The 15,600-nt window shown below is 45.1% G+C and overlaps 1 protein-coding gene across 1 annotated transcript in view; it reads left to right on the top strand.

Moving 5' to 3' along the window:
* Positions 1–612: 612 nt before the first annotated feature.
* EPS8L1 (EPS8 signaling adaptor L1) overlaps positions 613–15,600 on the top strand; it is a 141,944-nt gene continuing 126,956 nt past the window's right edge. Inside the window, exon 1 of the mRNA XM_088450941.1 lies at positions 613–646. The gene's annotated coding sequence lies outside the window, so the exon portion shown is untranslated. The remainder of the gene's footprint in view (positions 647–15,600) is intronic.

Here is a 15,600-nt window from a genome sequence, read left to right as displayed (position 1 = left end):
GGCCCGTATCAGTGGCCATTGATATGCAAGCTACCTCTGAAATTCTATATTATAAATGTATACAGTAATGATCGCATAGTGCATCTGCAACTCTGTTTGTTGTATATGTCACTTTGAAATCTCAGCATGATGGCACCTTTCATTACTATTAAGGTGCATACACACTACACAATATGCTTCCTGAGCGATATCGTCTAGTGTGTCCCCGGCAGGCTGTGCTCAATGTCGTTCATGACATTGAGCACAGCCGCTGAACGATATCATTAACGATATCGTTCAGCGCCGGGCTCTCTCCCCCATTCCCTGACATGCAGCAACCTGACGAGATCGTCAGGTTGGCCTGCATGTCAGCCCGGGAACGCGCGTCGTCGTCATCGTTCATCTTTTTGGGCTTAAAAATGGATGATAAAGTGGACGACTGAACGATATCGTTATCGTTCAGTCGTCCACTTTATCGCCCAGTGTGTACGCACCATTAGGGTGTGCAGTCTAGAGCCCCTCCTTATACCCCATATTGTGTATTTATACACACATCTGAAGCCTGAGATTGCTCCAGTCTAGATTTGCACCCCTCCCCCCACCCCCTCATATGTTTTTAAGCAGGGACCTAGCATTTGACTGCTCCAGGCAACAGGCATAATTACAAGTAAGTCCTATTTATATTGTTGTTAGTATCAGTTTATTTGGGGTGAGCGTTTGGGTGTGGGGCCCCCTGAGCTGTTTTGGCTGGACCTCTCCAGGGCATCACCATTTAATACATATAGTCACTTTGTATATCACCTTTATGTTTGTTTATTATTTATGTATTTTTTCACACACATTCTACCCTTATCATTATTATAACACTTGTTAATTACTTTACACACCTGATACTTTAACACTTCACTGTCACCCTTTTTTTCGTGTGATGCCCTGGGGAGGTTTTTGGCTGAGCTGACTTTCGGGGTGCCCTGCGTCCCAGATGTGAATCCCAGAGTGTTAGGGACCTGCTCAATGAGGTGACCTTGACGCTGGTGGGCAGGCCCGTATCAGTGGCCATTGATATGCAAACTACCTCTGAAATTCTATATTATAAATTTAAATGTATACAGTAATGGTCGCATAGTGCATCTGCAACTCTGTTTTTTGCAATTGGCTCAGATGTAAGCTGGTGTCTTAATCAGGCATCCTATTTCTAAAGCTGCATACACACACAACGATTTTGTTACCAACGATTTTATGAACGATTATCTGTCAGATTTTTTAAAGTGTAATGAATGATTTTTTTGAACTACAGACGATTTTTGCATATTAACTTAATGAAAATCGTTGAGTTGACAAGTCTGACTGAACTACAAACGTGAACGCGCATGAATGATAATCGTTCATCGTTTTGACTCAGAAAGTGAATGATTTTTTCAAATGATTATCGTTAAATGATATTGTTTAACGATAATCGTTCAAAAAATCATTGTGTGTGTATGCAGCTTTAAGGTGTTAGTAACCAACGATTTTAGTGAACGATTTTATTCAGATTTTCCCTTGAAAAAGTGAACGAAAATCGTAAAAATTGTTGGTTTCTAAAATAGTGAACGATTTTCAAAAACGATGAACAATGAATGATTTTTTTAATCATACATATAGTGAATGGAAATCATTAATCGTTTATTCTGCACAACATGAACGATTTTCTGAACGAAAATCGTTTGTGTTGGACAGTCAGAATGAACAATGAACTACAAACGTGAATGCGCCTGAACGATTATCCATCGTTCAGCTTAAAAAGATGAACGATTTTTCAAACGATTTAACGATAACGACGTCGTTATAGTTAAATCGTTCAAAAATTGTTATGTTTGTATGCACCTTTAACATTCAGTCTTAAGCTGGGTACATACGTAAAGATTTTCTGTCCAACCATCCAACTAGTTGATTGGTTGGAATGAAAATCTGGTAACGTATGGGAGTAACTGATGATCAGCAATTTGCTCCTAAATGCCAGAAAACAGATGAAAATGGTCGTCAGATAAGTTTGTTAAATGTTTGATCTAAACAATTTGTTCAAACAGTTTTTGTCCATTTTCCGGCGTTTGGGAACAAATTGCTGATTGTCATTTGCAGTCATACCTTACCAGATTTTTATTCCAACCAATCAACAAGTTGGATGGTTGGACAGAAAATCTTTGTGTGTATGCAGCATTAGGGCAGCTTGCTGAGGGTAGCAGCTTGATGTGGTTATGCATTAAGGGCCTGATTCAGCCCCCCTTGTGAGCGCATAGCGCTTTCAAGCGGGTCGACGGTGGGGTGCCGTGCGCATGTGCAAGCCCCGGAGCTAGAGAGAAATTCTCTCGCTCCAAGACTCACTACAAAAGGGACGGCTGTCGATGTTGATCGACAACTCGCCCCGTTTTGTAGGCGGGGAGGGGGGGGTAACTACACAAACGGTGGCTCTCTGGGGCATTCGGACGAGACCCTACCACAAGGGTCTCGTCGCAAGCCCCGATGGTCCATCACCTGGCCACTCGCAAAAGCTGCGGGTGGTCACCCACAGCTTAGCGAGCGGCCAGGAGGCCGCAACAAAAAAAAAAAACGCCCTGATTCAGAGCCCTAAGTGTGGTTAAAATCAGGTGTGCTTTCTGAACAGTTAAATAAAATTTGAAAAACATTGAACAACATCTAAGACCAGGTAATTACAAACCCATTACTTAAGAAAAACATTTTTTTTTTTTCAAATACATTGTCTTTTTTGTATCAAAAACTTCTTTTTATAATCTCACTCCATGGAATCATCTCTAATGCTACTACATCCTTTACTCTCCCTGCAGCTCACCCTTCTGTACATATTGCTGCCTCATTAATCTACTCTCCACTTATAAACACACATGAGCTTTTAACTTATCTATACACATTGACAATAACATCTACAACCTGTCACCAAAAAAATCTTTCATACAAAACCCACAATTATATTTATATCTCTCTCCTGCTGCTTCTATTAGCTGGTGACATATCACCAAATCCAGGCCCAACCCACATTCCACACCCACAACGACCTATGAATCCAACTAACCTCATAAACATTGCGTGCCTCCCTTCACCCTCCAAGTCACTAAAATGTGCCTTATGGAATGCACGCTCTGTCTGCAATAAGCTAACATCCATCCATGACCTCTTTATTTTAACTCAGAGGCGTAGCGTGTTGTCAGGGTGCCCGAAGCATGTGCATGCTATGGCGCCCCCCCCCCCCCCAAGTGTTCCAGGGAGGAGGTGTGTCCAATATATGGGGTTAAATTTAAGGGATGTCAGAATAAACATTAGGAGCGGTATTGAAATTATATATTCCAACCCACAATTCTATTAATAAAATAAAAATAATAAAATAATGGGGGTTTCTCTGCAATGGGGAACCTCTAATCGGTCTCCCCCCCCCGATTGTAGCAGGCCCCCATTAACTATAATTCTCATTATTACACCCTCACTGATTGTAGCAGGCCCCATTGTCTATAATACTCATTACACCCACCTTACTCACTGTCTGCATTATATATCAGTGTCCCCATTCCCTCACTGATAGCACCATATCCCCTCTTATACACATTTTTACACCCCTCACTCACTGACCACAATATATATCTGTGCCCCGTACTCACCCCCCCCTAACTGATTGTAGCAGGCTCCATCCCTTATACAATTCCTCAGCCACTGACTGTTCCCTCCCTCTCACTGATTGTAGCCCCCCAACATAAATAATTTTCGACATCCCCTGATAAAGTGTCCTGTGCACAACAATTATACTGTTTAGTGTCAATCTGTGTAAATAGCAAACAGGTGCAGCCAGCACGATGTTTTCACCTGAGGACGGATTTAGCACCTCGAAAAGTCGTGGTCAATAAAGGAATAATATATATAAAAATATGCAGTGCCGTGCTGTGATTAACCCCCGGAGGGGTGGCTCACTGCATTTGTGTGTATATATATATATTACGTATGTGTGTGTGTGTGTGTGTGTGTGTATATATATATATAATTACGTATGTGTGTGTGTATGTGTATATAACTATATATATATATATATATATATATATATATATATATATATATACACACACATGCATACACCTGTGGCGTAACTAGGGCAGGGTGAGCGGGGAACGTGCCGTGGGACCGGCGGTGCGGGGGGGGGCGCCGCTGGCCACTGTACCGGCCCGTCCTAGTTAGCCAGTGTAGTGCCGACCGCAGTGAGTGCGGTCAGCACTACACATTTTCACAGGACTGGCGCTGGGAAGGTCCTGTTCTGCACAGCTGAGCCCTTTCCCTCACCCTGAGCGCTTGCCCAATAGCGCAAGGAGGAGGGTGGCAGGCGGGCTCATGCTGTGCATTCTAACGCACATGACGCCGCCGCAGCGATGTGTGTGTTAATCGGCAGCCAATGAGAGTCAGAGAGACTCTCATTGGCTGCTGCACACACATCTCCGCCAGCGCTGGCGGCGATGTGTGTGTTAAACAGCAGCCAATGAGAGTCAGATAGACTCTCATGACGTCTCTCCCATAATGCAGAGCGCGCCAGCCCGGGAGGACTGACGTGCGGACGACGGCGGGAGCCGGAGCGTGGATTCAGGTATTTTTCTTTTATTGTTTCATTTCAGTGTGTATTTATCAGGGGGGGGGACTATTACTAAGGAGGGGAATACTACTGGGGGCACTGCTTCGGGGGGGACTATTACTAAGGAGGGGACTTCTACTGGGGGCACTGCTTCGGGGGGGACTATTACTAAGGAGGGGACTTTTACTGGGGGCACTGCTTCGGGGGGGCTATTACTAAGGAGGGGACTACTACTGGGCGCACAGCTTTGGGGGGTGGACCACTACTGGGGACTACTACTGGGGGGGATACTACTGGGGGCACTGCATTGGGGGGAGCACTACTTGGGACTACTACATGGGGCATTGCATCAAGGAGGACTCCTACTGGGGGCACTGTATAGGGGGGACTACTACTGGGTGCACTGCATTGGGGGGGACTACTACTGGAGGGCACTACTGGGGGCACTGCATCAAGCGGAACTCTTACTGGGGCACTATATAAGGGGCTTACTACTGGGGGCACTGCACAGGGGGGACCACTACAGGAGGCACTGAAAAGGGAGAACCACTACAGAGGGCACTGCATAGGGGGGATAACTACTGGGGGCCTGCATAAGGGGGACAACTACTGGGGGCACTGTATAAGGGGCACTACTGGGGGCCTGCATAAGGGGGGCTCACTCCTGGGGGCACTGTATAAAGGGCACTGCACATGGGGCATCACTACTGGGGGGGCTGCATATGGGGGATCACTGCTAGGGTCACTGTATAAGGGGAACTAATGGCGGGCTGCATAAGGGGGACTACTAAGGGGGAACTGTGTAAGGGATACTGCATATGGGGAATCACTAGAGGGGGCCTGTATAAGGGGAACTAATTGGGGGCTGCATAAGGGGGACCACTACTGGGGGTACTGTCTAAGGGGCACTACTGGGGGCCTGTATAAGAGGGACCACTACTGGGGGCATTGTATACTGGGAGTACTATATAAGGGGTACTACTGGGGGCTTGCATAAGGGGGGATTGTATAAGGGGCACTGCATTAAGGTGCAAATGGAAAGAAATGTTCCCAGTGACAAGAAAGGGGTGTGTGTCATGTTGATACGCCCCATTTTTCAGTGGCCACGCCCCTTGTGACCACGTCCATTTTTTGCCGCACGCACATAGTGGGGGAAGGGGCTCCATTTTCAAATTTGCCCTGGGCTCCAAATACTCTAGTTACGGCACTGATATATATATATAATGAGGTCATAATCCAGACTGCGAGGGTTCTGGCGCTCAAAATGCCAGCGCTGGAATCCCAAAACCTGTCAGAGTCCCAGCACCAGCATTCCGATTGCCAGAATCCTGAAAGTAAGTAGCGGGATAGTGGGAGGGTTAGCGTTAGTGTTTAGACACTAGGGGGAAGGTTAGGCACTGAGGGGGGAGGGTTAGGATTAGGGTGCGGGGAGGGGGAGGTTAGGTTTAGGCACTGGGGGGAGGTTAGGTTTAGGCACCTGGAATGGAGGGTTAGAGTTGGGGGTAGGGAGAGGGGGTGGTTAGGATACCGACCAACAGGTCAGTATCCTAATCCTCCCTTCTGCGCCACACAAGGAATATATCAAACAAAAAAGGGGAATTTATCTTAATTTTATAATTTCTTTAGATGGAGCTCCTTGTAAATTCGTGCATCAATAAGAGACAAGTTCCAGATGGTGGTACATGTAAAAATATAAAGCAGCACATTTACAGCAAGTATCATATGTAAATGAAGCATAAATATATATATCAAGCAATACTGAAATGGATGTAGTCCAGAAAAATCCAGTTAAAAAAAGCCTTTTTAATCCATGAATTGCAGATGAGAAAATCCATATAATAATACAAGAAAAAGTTTACAAACAACAAATCCCAAATTGATGAGGGTGGCTTCCTACCAGATTGTGGAGTATAAGGGTGCGCATAGAAACTGAATAGATGTTGTAGGTTCCCGGGAAAGCATCAGCTCCAAATGGGCAATCCGTCTTCTCCTGGTCTGTTCAGATATGCCAATCTCCCTCCTTTTCCATCCAACGCATTTCGATCAGTCCTCTGATCTTTATCAAGGAATGGGAATAGGTCTCCCAGTTATTTATACCAACTGAACCAATGGTCCTAATTGCTGGGAGGAGCCACCTTCATTTACAAAATTCATATAAATACATCAAACAAAACATCTTAATAAATAAATAAAAAAGCCTCCATGGCTTTAAGTTATAAAAACGTATGTTTATAAAACTTTAGAACTAATTTAATTTGTGAAACCGGAAGTGCCCGGTATCATGGGTACACTTCTTTTACTGTCCCCACCGTTACTTAATGACTTGGTTCCACCTTATACATATAAAACAGGATGATCCTTTGGGTCCTGGCAGGTATTTGGGCACAGCTAAAATCCCTCCCCTAGGTAAGGGTTGATTCCCCGTAGATTATTAAGATAAGTCACATGATCGGCAAAACCGGAAGTACCGTTTCCTATGGTATTTATACCACGCCCCTAAGTGACATTATTGGGGGCGTGCCCGCATGGCACGCCTCCCGTGTAATGTCAGGCTGGGGAAAGCCCAACACTCGTCACTAGTTGGGCTGCCCCCAGCCCTCTCCCGACACTGAATGGATGCCGCACGCATGCGTGCAGCATCCATTCAGCCTCCAGAGTCCGGCACAGCTGCGGCGGTGGGGGTACCCAACCTCCCGACCAGACCACCCGCGGGCCACTTCAGCCCACAGGTTTAATAGTACTGTCCCGCTGAAATCGGGATGTTGGAGAGAGGTGCACCCTCTATGGGGTGGTGCCCCTGTTCGACCACACTGGTCGAACACCCCAAGAGCCGGCCATTATATATATATATATATATATATATATATATATATATATATATATATTAGAGCCGGCCATTAAATGCAATGCATAGAACCCCCACAACGGTATAAGTTTATGATGCCGGCGGTCACAATGCCGACCGCCGGCATCTAGACTACAGAATCCCGGCGAGGGTTAACTAACCTACGCCGGGCGAACGGCGCCCGGCATCCCGATCAAAGGGCAAGGCAGGCACACACTCACAGAACGCACGTTCAGCATGACGTCATAACGTCAGGTCACGTGCGCCTGTGTACCCAGTGTAAGTCAAGGCCACTTGCAGACACGGGAGGCAGAGCTGGGAGGCGGAGCTTAAGGACGGGGGAGGTTCTAACTTCTAAGAAGTAGTGTGAGTGCTCTAACTAATTAGGCAGCTCAGCAGCCGGAGTCTGAGTTCAGCATGCGGCGCCTTCTGACATTTTCAGCGCCTGGAGCATGCGCTCCACTGGAACTGCCTTCCCTACACCCCTGTTTCAACTAACTTCAATCTTCTGGTAATAACAGAAACATGGCTTATACAATCAGACACTGTCTCCCCTGCTGCACTTTCACATGGTAACCTACATTTCTCACACACCTCCAGGCCTGGTAATTGTAAAGGAGGTGGGGTAGGAATATTACTCTCCCAATCGTTCGCATACACAGTTCTCCCACAGGTGCCTTCACTCCAGCGGCGGATTGGGCCGCCGGTACGCCGGGCTATTTCCCGCTGGGCCGGTCCATTTGGTGGCTGGCGGCTGCCCTGCCCACCCCGCACCCTCGCAATGACCGTGCTCTGGCTCTCCCACATCGCACTGCGTGATCAGTTCTGATCGGGCAGCAGCACGGCGGACGCCCGGCCCTTCAACATTCTAATGCCGGCCCCACCTCCCGCGCGGTCTCCTCTTCCCCGTCCGTCTTAGCTCCGGCCAGTCACTGGCTTTAAAAAATAAAAAATAAAAAATGGCCGACGGGGGAGCTGCTGCGCATGCCCAGCCGCAGCAGCTCCTCCCATAAACCTTTGCGGAGCCCAGGGACGTCAGTCAATACTGACGGCCCCGCCTCCAGTCCCTCCGCGACCCGCCTCCAGCCTCTCTTACACAGGGAGTCAGGGACATAGGCAGCCGACGCAGCTGTTTAACAAAAGCAGGCGTGGAGGTGGCGACTGGGCTGGGCTAGCAAATAATTGTCCTGCATTGCCAGCCGAAAAATAATCTCTTTTAAAGCCTAAGGTAAGTTTTTTTTTTTTTTTTTTTTTTTTTTTTTTTGTTTGTTTGTTTTTTATGATATTTTAGATTTATGAATATATATATATATATATATATATGTAGTCAGCGGCACTCCAAGAAATCAATGCAGAGACAGGCAGTTTACATCAACGTTTCGATGCTTTAATGCATCGTTTTCATCTTGAAAACGATGCATTAAAGCATCGAAACGTTGATGTAAACTGCCTGTCTCTGCATTGATTTCTTGGAGTGCCGCTGGCTACATGTGTGTGTTTGGTTGCTGATGTTCGGCTATCCCCAGAGGGCACCCTGATTTTGGACAGCAAGTGGGAGTGCCATCCACGCTGTATGTGTATGTGTATATATATATATATATATATATATATATATATAATTATTATTATTATTTGATATCTATATATAGATAGTGATATATATTGAGTCTGAGAGATATACAGTATATTATCTCATATATATATATATATTACTTTTCATATATATATATATATATAACGTGTGTGTGTGTATGTATGTATGTATATATATATATATATATATATATATATATATATATATATGTATATGTATGTGTTTCATTTAGGGGTGTGCACCGGCCACTTTTTGTGTTTTGGTTTTGGATCTGGATCTTTCTTCGTGTTTTGGATCTGGATTGGTTTTGCCAAAACCACCCTTCCGTGTTTTGGGTTCTGGGTTTTGTGTTTTGGATCTGTATTTTTTTGAAAAAAAGCATAAAAACAGCTAAAATCACAGAATTTGTAGGTTTTTCTGCTCCTATGCTATTATTAACCTCAATAACCTTAATTTCCACTCATTTCCAGTCTATTCTGAACACCTCACACCTCACAATAGTGTTTTTATGTCCAAAAGGTTGCACCGAGGTAGCTGGATGACTATGCTAAGCGACACGAGTGGGCGGCACAAACACGTGACCCATCTAGGCGTGAAACTGCAGTGGCAGACAGGATGGCAGTTTGAAAAACTAGGCCCCAAACTGTACATAATGCAAAGAAAAAAAAGAGGTGCAAGATGGAATTGTCCTTGGGCCCTCCCACCCACCCTTATGTTGTATAAACAGGACATGCACACTTTAACAAACCAATCATTTCAGCGCCAGGGTCTGCCACACAACTGTGGCTGAAATGATTGGTTCGTTTGGGCCCCCACAAAACAAGCTGGCAATTAATCTGTCCCTGCACAAACTGGCTCTACGGAGGCAAGATGTCATCCTCATCCTCCTCATCCACCGATTCCTCACCCTCTTCAGTGTGTACATCCTCATCGTCACAGAGTATTAATTCGTCCCTGCTGGAACCACAGGTCCCTCTGTACGTTCTGGAGGCTGGTCTCCCTGGAAGAGTTGATAATTCATTTTATGAACATCATCTTCTCCACATTTTGTGGAAGCAACCTCCTACACCTTTCGCTGACAAGGTTCCCGGCTGCACTAAACACTCTTTCGGAGTACACACTGGAGGGGGGGCAACTCAGGTAAAATAGAGCCAGTTTGTACAGGGACCTCCAAATTGCTTCTTTTTCCTGCCAGTACAGGTACGGACTGTCTGACATGCCTACTTGGATGCTGTCACCAATGTAATCCTTTAACAGACAGACGCACGCTTGTCGCTGCTGCTTTGAGGATGCAAGTGCGGCTACAGCCCACACAATTCACAAAGACAGAAAAAAGAAGAAGAATATTTTTATTGTTTGTGTAGCACACTTTGAGGGTGTCACCACCCTTTAACAGACAGACGCACGCTTGTCGCTGCTGCTTTGAGGATGCAGGTGGAATCTAGACGGGATTTGGAACCGAGGACACACTACCTCCATCAATTGTCTAAATCCCACTGCACTAATGGCGGATACCGGACGCACGTCTAACACCAACATAGCAGTCAAGGCCTCAGTTATACGTTTTGCTTCAGGATGACTGCTGTCGTACTTCATCCTCATCACTAGGGACTGTTGGAGGGTCAATTGTTTAGTAAAAGTAGTGATGTTCCTACTTCCTCTCTGGGATGATGAACAACTCCCAGCAGCAGCAACAGCACTAGGAGGAAGTGGTTCTTGATCTTTCCCTATTTTATTTTTATCGGAGAAAGTTTGGTCCTCCATTTATGTTATATTGATATATACGTGCGGCTAAAGCGCACACAAACACAGAAAATATTTTTTTATTTTTGCTGGAGAGTAGTGCACTTTGTGGGTTACACCACCCTTTAAGAAATGAGCCAGCCGGCTCTTTACTTATGGGACACAGGCGCACGCTTGGCGCTGCTCCTTTGTTGATGCACGTGCAGCCACAGTGCACACAAGTCACAAACACAGAAAATATATATTTTTTTGTTTTGGAGTGTACTTTGGGGGTTACAGAACCCTTTAACGGTCAAGCCAGCCGGCCCTTTACTTATGACACAGGCGCACGCTTGGCACTACTTTGTTGATGCACGTGCGGTTACTGTGCACACAATTCACAAACACAGAAAATAATTTTTTTTTTGGTTTGGACTGGAGTGTACTTTCGGGGGTTACAGCACCCTTTAATGGTCAAGCCAGCTGGCCCTTTACTTATGACACAGGCATACGCTTGGCACTACTTTGTTGATGCACGTGCGGCTACTGCGCACACAATTCACAAACACAGAAAATATATTATTTTTTTAGCACTTGGGGGGAGCACCCCTGATGGACAGAGCACCCCTTTAGGACTGGGACACTGCACAGGACTTTGGAGTGGACACAGCCCCTATGGAGAACTGACTGCACAACACAGTCCAGCCAGCCCCTATGGACTTTGAAGTAGTGGACACAGCCCCTATTAACAACAACAGCACAGCACAACACAGCCAGCCCCTATGGACTTTGAAGTAGTGGACAACAGCAGCACTACACTACACTACACTACACAGCCCTAACTCCCACCCTCCCTCTTCACTGTCCACAGCCGAGTGAGAAAATGGCGCCGACGCGGGTACCTTATATAGGATCCAAAACCCGCGAGACTCGGAAGGTGGGATGATGACGTTTTGCCTCGATTTCAGATCCGAGTCAGGCGGGAAAAGTCGAGCCTGACTCGGATCGGACTCTGATCGGGGGGGCTCGGGGGGGGGGTTCGGATTTCAGAAATCCGAACCCGCTCACCCCTAGTGTGTGTGTGTGTGTGTGTGTGTGTGTGTGTATATATAATATATATAAATTTGATATATATATATATATATATATATAATATATATATAAATTTTATATCTATATATAGATAGTGATATATATTGAGTCTGAGAGATATACAGTATATTATCTCATATATATATATATATATATATATATATATTACTTTTCATATATATATATATATAACGTGTGTGTGTGTGTATGTGTATATATATATATATATATATATCACTGCAATGCTCTCTGCATTATATGGTGGTGACTATGTCTCCCTCTGCATTATATAGTGGTCGCGGCGAAGTCCTCTGTATTTGGTGGTCGCTGCAATGTTCTCTGTATTATGTGGTGGCAGCTGTGATGCTCTCTGTATTGTATGCTGGTAGCTGTGATGTTTCCTGTGTTATGTGGTGGTCGCTGCGATGCTCCCCATACTGCTGTCTGTATGGTTTATATAGAGTGAGATGTGACTTCTGCAGCTGCATCATAATGTTTTGTCTGTGGGTTACTTCAGCTGCCCCTGAGGGGGCGACTTTTAGCATTTTTCCCACACATAAAAACTCTGCTGTATATTTGTAATAGATATACGCATGCCTTGGTGCGTTCACCCACCCAAGACGTGCGTATGTCAGAGAGCGACCACACACTCAACAGTGGTATATCTATCACTGATACAGATAGAGAATAAGAGGAAAACTGTTTAATTTGAATTATGGTAGCGTCTGAAATCGTACCACAATGTAACCATGCATGTGTATACGCTAAAAGTGGGTGTCTCAGTCCTTGCACATTCAGACGCACGGCTATGCACCATGCAAGAAGTTTGCAGCGACATTAGTATAAGGTTACAGATGCGACTGCGACAAAGGACGCACAGACGGATGCTGCAGCATCCCACTCAGAATCAGGCCCTATGATAAAATAAGGTGCTGTTCAATTCTTTATTTCTGCAAAGCAATATCAATATTGTATATGTGTTGGGCGATCCTGGGTGGTTACAGGTGGTTGCTAATCAGACATAGATGTAGCATAGTATGGACATGTTATTGGAAGGTTGCGAGTATTTGCTGAAAGAAGTTGCATAAACATTCAGGCCATACAGATGGTTGAAATGCGACTTGTATATTGCTGGTGCAACCGATGGTGGCATCTAAAGGCATATCAAGTGGTATTGCGGCATCTATAGACGCTAAACGTAGGCGCCACAGTCCTTGCACATTCTGACACAGCTGTGCACCATGCAAGTTGTTAGAAGTAGCCGTGACTGCATTCAAATTAGAATCAGGCCTTATAAGGAGGGAGTATCCCATTTCATCAACAGACCCCGCCCTTTCAACAGAGCCCGCCTCCATTAGGGCTGCTTTCAAAAATTTCCCGGGCTGGTTTACCATCCCAATCCAACCCTGCTTCACTCACATTTACATCATTTGAAGTACATTCTATCAGGACTTTCACCCCTTTCTCTCTGCAAGTTGCTGCTATCTATCACCCACCTGGGCCACCTCAACAATTTCTGGAACACTTTTCTGCCTGGCTCCCTCACTTTCTATCCTCGGACATCTCCACCATCATTATGGGTGATTTCAATACCCCCATTGACAGTCCACAATCTCCTCATGCCTCCAGTCCAAACTACTCTCTTTAACCTCCTCTCTTGGCCTCTCCCAATGGACTGACTCCTCTACTCATCAGGATGGCCCCTGCCTTGATCTTGTATTCACCAGACTATATGCTCCGTTTCTGATTTCACTAATGCTCCTTTCCCTCTCTCAGATCACAACCTTATCACCTGCACATTCTCCTCCATTGCATCAACGTCATTGAAATCAACCAAACCTAAACCCGCAGAAATATTAATGCTATTAACCTTCAACAACTATCTACCTCTCTACAACAACAACTTTCACCAATTTCTACATTCACTTCACCTGAGACTGCTGCATCACACCTAAACCAGATTCTAGAAAAAGCCCTCGATGAAGTAGCTCCAGCTACCCATCACACACCACGTAGATTTAGACGTCAACCATGGCAGTCTACCTTAACAAGGCATCTACAAAAACTCTCACATAAAGTTGAACGTCAGTGTCGAAAGTCTCATACTCCAAGTGACTTCCTCACATATAACATATTTACTCCTAATCCTAGATATCTCTGCTGCTTTTGGCACTGCTGACCACTCTCTTCTCATACAAACACTGCAATCCCTAGGTCTTAAGGACACAGCTCTTTCTTGGTTCTCTTCCTACCTATCTAATTGCTCTTTTACTGTTCGTTTTTCTGATTCTGCCTCCTCTTCGCTACCTCTATCAGTTGGAGTACCACAAGGCTCTGTCTTAGGTCCTCTGCTACTCTCAGTCTATACCACCTCTCTTGGCAAACGAATCCGCTCTTTTGGATTTCAGTACCATCTGTATGCAGATGATACTCAAATCTACCTATCTTCCCCAGATTTATCTTTCTGCTATTTCATCTTGGATGTCATCTCGCCACCTGAAACTTAATATTTCTAAAACAGAATTAATTATATTTCCACCGGCCAATAACAGTTACCAACCTGATCTCTCTATCACTGTTGATAACTCGACCATCCACCCTGCCCACAAGCTCGCTGCCTTGGTGTCATCCTTGACTCTGAACTGTCCTTTGTTCCCCATATTCAATCTGTCTCAAAATCATGTTACATACATCTAAAAAACATATTCAAAATTCGACCATATCTCACACAAGACACTGCAACAACTCTAATCCATGCACTTATTATTTCCCGCATTGACTATTGCAATAGCCTCCTTACTGGTCTTCCCAAAAACAGGCTATCACCATTACAATCCATTATGAATACAGCTGCGAGGCTTATCTTCCTTGCGAAACGTTCATCGTCGGCTGCCTCGCTCTGTCAGTCCCTCCCCTTGGTTGCCGGTTTTCTACCGTATTCAATACAAAATATTTTCACTTACACTAAGGCCATTAACCAAACCACACCAACATACATCTCTTCACTCATCTCAAAATATCTCCCAACCGACCTCTCCGCTCAGCACAAGATCTGCGTCTCTCATCCCGGTGCATTACTTGTTCCCTTTCACTGTTACAGGACTTTCTTCGGGCTGCACCCACTCTATGGAATGCCCTACCTCACACAATAAGACTTTCCTCTAGTCTCCAATCCTTCAAGCGTTCCCTGAAAACTCACCTCTTCAGGCAAGCTTATCAGATTCCAGAACCTCCCACATAACCTTCATAGCTTCCATATCTAATTACATTCCCTTTTACAGTCCACACACAATCTCACACATTGTCTTTCTCTCACATCCTCATGACATTTGGTTGACATTCCTGTGTGACTGGATCATGCAGCCAACCAAGAAACTGTGCATTCTGGCTGGACCAAAATGCAATATATAGCACCTATCCTTGTGTATCAATGCCTATTTCCCTATAGATTGTAAGCTTGCAAGCAGGGCCTTCCTACCTATATATCTGTCTGTTATTACCCAGTTTTGTTCTATTAATGTTTACAATTGTAAAGCGCAACGGAATATGCTGCGCTATATAACAAACTGTTAGTAAGTAAATAAATAAAATGTGGTGGAGAGGTCCATTCACAACCAAGATCCTGCACCTACAAATATCAGGGAGCTGTGAAAAGATGTAATGAGTCAACATCTCTATCTCTCTAGAGATTTTCCGTCCACTTGTGGAATTGATGCCACGTTGAGTTGCTGCACTTTGCCGGGCTAGAGGGGGTTCTACACGATA

The sequence above is a fragment of the Taudactylus pleione genome, unplaced genomic scaffold, assembly GCF_031769625.1.
Source record: "Taudactylus pleione unplaced genomic scaffold, aTauple2 ptg000535l, whole genome shotgun sequence".
Lineage (NCBI taxonomy): Eukaryota > Metazoa > Chordata > Amphibia > Anura > Myobatrachidae > Taudactylus > Taudactylus pleione.
This window is presented reverse-complemented; position numbering and strand designations above follow the sequence as displayed.